The sequence below is a fragment of the Metopolophium dirhodum genome, chromosome 8 (genome assembly GCF_019925205.1).
Source record: "Metopolophium dirhodum isolate CAU chromosome 8, ASM1992520v1, whole genome shotgun sequence".
Classification (NCBI taxonomy): Eukaryota; Metazoa; Arthropoda; class Insecta; order Hemiptera; family Aphididae; genus Metopolophium; species Metopolophium dirhodum.
Genome location: NC_083567.1, coordinates 8,957,342 through 8,966,479, shown reverse-complemented (window position 1 = coordinate 8,966,479; position 9,138 = coordinate 8,957,342). Strand labels below are relative to the sequence as shown.

General features: G+C 29.3%; 1 pseudogene; it reads left to right on the top strand.

Annotated features, from left to right (window-relative positions):
- The first annotated feature begins 7,549 nt into the window (after positions 1-7,549).
- Positions 7,550-8,663, top strand: LOC132950728 (uncharacterized; annotated as a pseudogene).
- The last annotated feature ends 475 nt before the right edge of the window (positions 8,664-9,138 follow it).

Below are 9,138 nucleotides of genomic sequence, written 5' to 3'. Positions count from 1 at the left end.
ACAGTATCTCGATTTTGAAGGAAAATGGAATCACCCGTGAGGAATTGGACTCGATCTTGTACGCGATAGGCAGCGATACTTACAACTTACCACTATACTACCAAGGATACCTAGTTTCGATTACCCTGCTCATCAGTGTTAATGTACCCGCTGTAGCTGATTTCCGAATCAGGTCCATGTTTGAGGGCAAATTAAGATAAATTTAACACATTTCTGAATATTTTTGTTTAATTTACAATATTGTCCATTACTTTCAGTTTGTGAAGGTAAGATAACTGATGTTAATATTTATACCTATCAGAAGTAAAATTTAAAGAATCTCATAAGTTAAAATATCTATGACACAATGCTTATTGTGTTAAAACCATTTCCCATTATTAGTTATACTTGATTCATTAGGTAGCTTATCAGTATTTATCTGGCAATCCGGAATTCTGTCCAACACACACAATTAGGTACATAAAGATACAAAAGTGTTTTGTTAAATTATAGTTGATAATTTTCCATTTCTAGAATATTTGTAATTGGTTGTAAATTACAATAAAATACTAATATTAATCAAATTTTATTTTATTAAAATCTGCATACAGTTTAAATTGTATCATACATTTAGAATATTTTGGAACTCTAATAATCAGATTACCTAATAAAATATTTAAAGAACTTGCCAAAAAAATATAAAACAACAAACATAAAGTATATTAGTACAACATTTGATTTTTTTTTTAACTAAAAAAAAAATAAAATAATATTGAATAAAGTTTATTGTAAAAGTATTAATGTAGTTTATCTTATTTTTATTTATTAATACAGTTTTAATATTTAAAATATTTTTCATTAATCATTATAATATATCCGCGATAATATTAAATGTTATTAATGTCAATATTAAATTTGTAAAATATTATTTTTTTAAACAGACATTATAATAAATCGAGATTGTAATAGCAAGTATAATATTATATTACTAACATGACAAAAAATTTTTTTTATTTAAATAAAAAAATTCACGTTACATTGAATAAAATAGTTATAACCCGAAGCCGAGGTGTATACTCCACTCGCTGATATCCGTAATCCTATACTTAACAATCGATATTTGAATACAGCTAATTTCATGTACCATTACAAATTGCCAATATTCAAACATAGGTACATTTTTTGTTTTAAAATTTTAATAAAATAATAAGTAGAATTTTTATAAATGTGCATTCTATGGCAAATACTCGTTTCAACTGTTCTATTATAATTATTTCACTCTTATTAAAAATAATTCAGTCTGGGTTACTATAGTTATCAAATTCACCAACTTTATAATATTTGGGATTTGGCCATACTTATTTAAATCCGTTTAGTTCATTTTTTTCGAATATAGTACTTTTTAGGGTAACATATTATGTACCCTTTTACACCCCTAAGTGACGTCTATGACTCTATCCTCCGTTAGTTCTCAATTATTAGCAATATATTATAATCTACATCAACGACCAACTAATACAACACAAAATATGTCTTTATCATAGTATTTAGTATGCAGAAGTTAAATATCTCTGTAACTTTATTTAGATCCAATGGCATCTTTTAAATTTGATAAATTGTATTCAAGTGCGTAGGATACCTACATAATAGTTTTACCAAGAGTTGATTAGTTGGCTTTGATTTCGGTATGACTTTTAGAGTCAAGTTTGTCTTTAAAATTAATCAATGTAGCACCACCACCACCGACTAACACTTAAGTCACTATTGTAGTATAGATGAATCGGATCTGGTCTTCCATGCGATTTGCGACGATACTTACCACTATACCATGTAGGAGCCTGGGGTTCGATTACCCTGCTCGTCAGTGTCAACGGTCCCAATTCGCCGTAGGGTGTTTCCCAATAAAGTCCAAGTTTAAGGGCAAATTTAGATAAACTAAACACATTTTTGAATATATTTGTTTAATTTACAATCGTCCATTACTTTCAGTTTGTGAAGGTAAGATAACCAATGTTAATATTTATACCTATCAGAAGTAACAGGAAAGTTATTGTTGAATAGATAAATCTCTAGTTAGTGGTTTTCAAATGAAATAGTTTAACTATTCAAGTTGATAATAAATAAATAAATTTAAGGATATATATTATTTCTTCTTCCTCAGTTTAGTGTATTCTGGGAATTATACATTTGTCCTAAATAAATGAACCCTTATTAGGTTTTGCCCGTTTTCGCTAAAATAGAAAAGATACATTTTCGTCGACATCCTTTTGGCTTTTTGAGTAATATTCATCTGCAGTGTTTTCATAATGACAAGTTTATAGCAATTTTAATATGACTTCCATAATGTTTAAATTGAAAATATCTAACGGTTTTGTTAAATTATTGTTGATAGTTTTAAATTTCTAGGAGAAACTGACTGTAAATTACAATAAAATACAAATTAATCAAATTTTATTTTGTTATTACACCTACAGTTTAAATTGTATCATATGTTTAGAATATTTGGACTTCTAATAATCATATAAACTAATAAAATCTTTATAGAAATTTGCAATAAAATATTAAACGGTTAAACATAAAATGTATTAGTAATAATAATTTTTAAAAATATGCTACAATTTTTTAATTTAAAAAGAAGATTGAATAAACTTTATTGTAAAAGAACTAATGTATATATTATTATTATTTTTTTATTTTTTATTAATCACTAGCTGAACCCGTTTATTTAGTTTCCTGTTAAAAGTGCCAACTCTATAATATGATGATTCAAACTTTGTTCAATTCGTTTATTTAATAATCGGTGTATGATGTTCAAAACTTAAAAATGTTTACCGTTCATCTTAAGTCTCAAAAAACTTGAGTAAGCATTTAAAATGCCAATTTTGAAAGATGCTATCTTAATGCACACTTTCGTGGTAATACGAAGGTGCTGCGACAACTGCTAGCCTCAAGGTACCATTAATTAGGATCTACGTTGATTAGTCAGTGAGTCCAAACTAATTTTAGGTGTGGCAATGAACAATAACTTATACCCACCTTCCCCCAAAGGATATTATAACTAAGTCATGGGGGCAACCCTCCTCCCCACCAATAATTTCTTAGCCTGAAAAATTATTCACAAATTATAATATTTACTTCATTATGTTTAAATTTTGGCATTATTTAATATTTTAACACGTTATGTAAATATTGATATATAAATAGGTACAATTATAGTAGTTAATTAAGATAGAAATAATTTATAACAATATTGATGAATTTATCAAGACACTAAAAATTTGGTCTATCTCCAGAACAAGCCTCCTCAAAATGAAAATTAGGTTATTATCATTTTAAAACGATATTTACAGTCAAGGATTTAGTTTTTTAAGCTTTTAGCTACATTATACCATTCTGTATTAATTATCCAACTATTAAATATTCTTTTACTTATGTAAATTTATGTATATTGTTTGATTAATGGTTATTAACATAATATTTTTTTTAGTACTGTACTATATTATTACTATATGAATTAAAAATATTAATAATTGCTTTAGTTTCGATTCCAATATCATTTGACATGATACTTACATCATCCTTTATAATATAATATGTAAATAGATGAAATTATATTTATATTGAAGCGTATTGGGGGCTATATTGGGGGCTCCAGCGTATCATGTTTTAAGGAGTAATGTTTAGGCAATTCACATGACAAAAACATTTGGGCTATGTCTATGTGTGAGTAGATAATTAAAATTAGCGTGTGTTTCCGATAATCGCTTTAATGCCGCATTGGGCAACCGCCGCCGAATGCAACTCTCGCACATGCACGCACATATTGTCAATACATCGCAAAAAATAAAAATATTCTTGTTTGTATAAAAATTAAAATCGGAAATTCCGGAGTATGTGTCATTTACCACAGCTTATTGATCTACAACGTATGAAAAATACGCGTATTACACTCCTCTTAATAGTAAAACAATAATTAGTTGAATTAACTTTTGCCGAAAACATCGCATTATAAAATTTCATTGTGTATATAAAATATAATAATTTAAGTCAAATTTATAAGTCACCACGAATAATGTTTTTGAATTATTACAAAATAATGAATATTGTTAATTTTAGTTTAAACATCTAATTTCGACCAAGTTTCAACTTAAAATGACCATAAAAAAACGGTGCTTATATATGTTTTTAGATTCTTTGGTTACAATATTACCCACTATATATTTTAACTACCATTTGAGTCAGCCAGGACAGGTTCCTGGGACAACGGTTGAAAAATTGGTATACCGTCAATTGATAGCGTGTCAATAGATAGTGGACAATAGATCGCGTGGCAATTTATCGTATACGACAATAGTGTGCAACGTTTTTGACAACATTTTCATTTTATTAAAATTAAAAAAATTATTATAAAATTTGAAATTAAATTATTATAATTCACTTAATATGAGTTCAAAATATATAAAGAGTGAAAGAGGCACCAACATTTTGGTGGATGGTGGATACATGTATCAGCTTGAATGTAATACGCCGGATAAAAGCGTTTGGCGGTGTGTGCAATACAAACAAAAATGTAGAAGAAGAGTTCATGTATCTAATGGTGAAATAATAAAATACATGGACCATAATCACGTTCCAGATATTTCCAAAATTGAAGCCAAAATACAGATCAATGAAATGAAGGAAAAAGCCAGAACTGATGGGGAACTTTTTCTTCAGTACGATCATAGGCGTAGGGTGGTCAATTTTTTTGGGGGGGCTTTAGCCCTTCCAGGGAAAGGATTTAGCAACCCCCCCCCCCAACCGGTACATCTGAAAATTTACATAAAAAATACAAATAACGTGTGACAATCAAAGGTTTTATTAAAATATTCTATTTTTTTTTTTTTTTTACTGTTATAACATTAACCGTCTATTTTCTTTAGAATATATCTCTAAAATATCTTCAGCATTTATATTATTCGATACATCTCTTTCAATATTAATAATAGCTAAAGAGGAAAAACGATCATGATTCATGGTAGAGCGTATGATCGCGCCGGGAACGATACAATTATAGCTCGTGCGCCCGGTACAGCAATACTTGTACGCAACGTTCACACACCGATCGACTTGTGTTTGTGTGTATATATGTTATAGCGACTCAAAGGAAGTGGACGGGTTCGCCGTGCAAGACCAGAGAGTGCTAGTGTGTGGTGGGTGTGTGAGTGTGTAGATGTGATAGTGTGTAAGCTTATAAAATAATGACAGAAAGGTAACTCTATTTAATAATGGATAACACGGTTGCTGGTAAAAATGGTTGTTGTATTGTACACAAAATAAATAATTATTTGTGGACACAAGGAATATAAAAAAAAATCACAGCAACATAAAGGTATAAATATGACTAATAATATTGTGGCCCTTCTGGCCCAACAGGATATAATAATAAATAATAAATAATAACTCACAATTTGGACGGTGCACGGCTGGCCAGCTGCTACCCTTGCCTGTATAATAGTTTTATAATAGACACACAACAATAATAATATAAATTCACTGGCTATTCAAGCCAGACAATAATTTAAATAGCAATAACTAAGTACAGTTATAATATGATACTGTTTAAAATAACCCGACGATTAGCGTTGCGGTATATGCCAACAAAATAATAAAATATGCAAACGGCTATTAGAGCCGATGCTAACTATATAATATTTGTGGCGATTCGCGCCTATATAAACAATGAATTATTACAATAATAATAACAGACACTGACGGCGATTCGCGCCTACAAAAAGTATAATAATATTTGTGGCGATTCGCGCCTATAATACACAATGCATTATTACAATAATAATAAAAAGACACTGGCGGCGATTCGCGCCTACAAAGAGTATAATAATATTGTTGGCTATTCGAGCCAAAAATGTATCTAATAAAATGCCGGCGATTAGCGTAATTTCGGCGTTGGCGTAACGGGATAGACTGACTATTCCGGCGGCCGTGTTAAAGCTTCCACACAGCGAGCCGTCGGCGGCTGCATTACATAATTCATTATCTACATTTATCTATTACATAATAATTCACGGACGACACAATTGACATAAAAATAATAAATACAAAACTTGCGGTGTGTGTGTGTGTGTGTGTGATCGGTCGGTGTGGACGGACTATTACGACGCTACCGCCGGCGCGAACAGCGTATATAAGTACTGATTCTTCTCATAGTCGAAAAAGACCGTTCACAAGATGCTGAAGAAATTGGTATACTTAAAGCCAAGTTCAGAAGTTTGTATAGATTCGGAAATGTTTCAACTGTAATACATTTTTGAAATGAACTTATTTGGTTTCTAGTTTCTGAACCCTCGTATTTTTCCAGGCAGTTTTTAGCTACCATTAATTCCGCTTTAAGCGATGCTAAATCAACCTTCAGTAAATCCTAAAATAATAATTATGACACATTATTCTTAAAAATTATAAACAATTAATATTTTTATTAAGTTATAAGTAATTGAAATCGTCAAATTTAAAGCAATTGAAATAAAAAAATAGCTAATGTAAATTTAAGCCAATCGAATTGTTTAAATAATGCTGAAGTAAAAGCGCGATTTTGTGATCCAAAACAAGTTTTAGGATACGCCTAAATAATAGATATCGTAATAAGCAAACAGCAAAAGCCAATAAGTTTTAGGCGAGGTTTTAGGCAAGCTATACATAATATTATATATAATTATATAAATTGTATATATTATAAAACTTACGTCTAATATAGGTGTTGCTGGGCCCGAGTCAATATCACCTAAATCTAAAATGTCATTAATATCACATTGTACATCTTGTGTGGGTTCATGTACAGCCTTCACAGGCATAGCATCATCTACAGATGCATCATCTTCAACATCAACAATTATGTTTGTAGTATTTATTGATGCCACTGAAATGAGTGAAATGTCTACAGACTGTTTAGGTTTACAGAAAATACTAAATAATTTATTTTTTTCCATTTTGGTAAACACTAAACTGATTGAATTACAATAATTGTATTATTCAAAAGTTCGTAATAGCAATAACCCTAGCATAGAACGATAAAATTAGTGATAGGTATTCGGTACATTTCGTTTCCATCACGTGCTTGTAGCGTTTATCTTATATTCTTATCAGTTATCGCTATTGCATTTTATTGTTCTGTGATTTTTGTAAATAATAATAATAATAACACAATAAAATAATGAATAGAATATGACGTATGGACGTATTTTAATAAAATAAGCACAATTTAACCTTAACGACATAATATCGACCGACAAAAACAACACATTATTGAATTATATTATAACTTATAAGAAATGTAATGGATAAAGTGACATAAAAAAATAAAGAATTATTTTTATCAATATTTAAATATCGAAAAAATTATTTATTTGAATATTTTTTAAATATAGGTGGCCTTAAGTTTTAATTTTTTTTTGGGGGGGCTATTATTCCAACTGGGGGGTCTAAGCCCCCCCCTAACTACGCCTATGAGTACGATAGTGAGTCCAATGATTTTAAACGTATTTTAATATTTGCAACAAACAAACATTTTGAATTAATGGAAAACAGTGAAAACTGGTTTTGTGATGGACCTTTTTCTTGCGCTCCTTCAATATTTTCCCAATTATATACGATTCATGGAATACATTATTCAAACGTAATTCCTTCTGTTTATGCTTTACTGCCTGACAAAAAAGAGGAAACTTACAAACGATTTTTTCGAGCTTCAATTAATCTAAATGTTAAGCCAATTAGTGTTATGATGGATTATGAAAAAGCAGCAATAAATGCAGTAAAATGTGAATTTCCAAATGTGGTTATAAATGGTTGTTTTTTTCACTTATCTCAGTGTGTATGGCGACATGTCCAAGAAATTGGTTTATCAAAAAAATATAAAGAGGACTCAGAATTTGCTCTGCATGTCCGCATGTTACCAGCTTTAGCATTCGTACCTCAAGAAGACGTTATTGAATCATTTGAAACTCTAATTGAGACAAATTATTATTCAACGAGGCGCTTTTACGATTACAACGCAGACATCGTAAAGAACCAAAATTTAGTATTCAAATTTGGAACTGTTTTTCACTTGTGGAAGCAAATATGCCTCAAACAAATAATTCAGTGGAGGGCTGGCATAACTGCTTTTAATCAATGTTGAATTCATCGATTCATCCATCTATATGGAAATTTATTACTGCATTACAAAAAGAAGAACGTGTCAATCGATTGAAAGTTGAACAGTTAGTTGCAGGAAATCAACTACCATCAAAAAAAAAAATACAACGATCGAGCAAAAAAACTTAAAAATATATGCAGTGATTATAATAATAGAAGTATAGAAGATTATTTACGAGGGGTTGCAAATAATTTTCAACTGCTAGTTTAATTTTTTATTAGGCACTATTATATTATATTTTTAATTATTGAGATAAGTTATTTGTGAGAACCTATTATTAATATTTTAATTATTGACAACTTTGTTAAAATTTATTTGTGAAAACCTATTATTATTATTATTTTAATTATTGAGATAAAATATTTGTAAGTACCTATTATCATTATTTTAATTATTGACAACTTTGTTAAAGATTATTTCTGAAAACCTATTATTATTATTATTTTAATTATTGAGATAAATTATTTGTGAATTATTTATTAGGTCTTGTATTTAATCCAAATTAAAAAAATTAAAAAAACATTAAAATCATGACACTATCAATTGTTTATACTATCAATTGTCACGCGATCTATTGTCCACTATCTACTGTCGCGCTATCAATTGACCACAATCTATTGACATGGATCCCGAAAAATTACCCTTGGGAATATCATTTTTACTAAGTTATATTAAAGTTCTTACCAAATATAGTATAGGTACAACTGTATAAGTCTAAAATTATATTCAATCATAACCAATCGCAACTTTGCAATTTGCATTAAACAAAAATATATTATTATTTAGTTTATATTTTTTGCTGGACAGCTGGCGCTACTGTCGTATTTTTTCCATCCAGTTTCTTACTTTTCCGATGGATTTTCATAAAATATTCTTTCATACTAACCTTGCCTTGACAATTTCGAATACAACAAAAAGAAAATCAGTCAAATCGGTCGAGCAAAAATATAAAAATAATTATATAGCACATA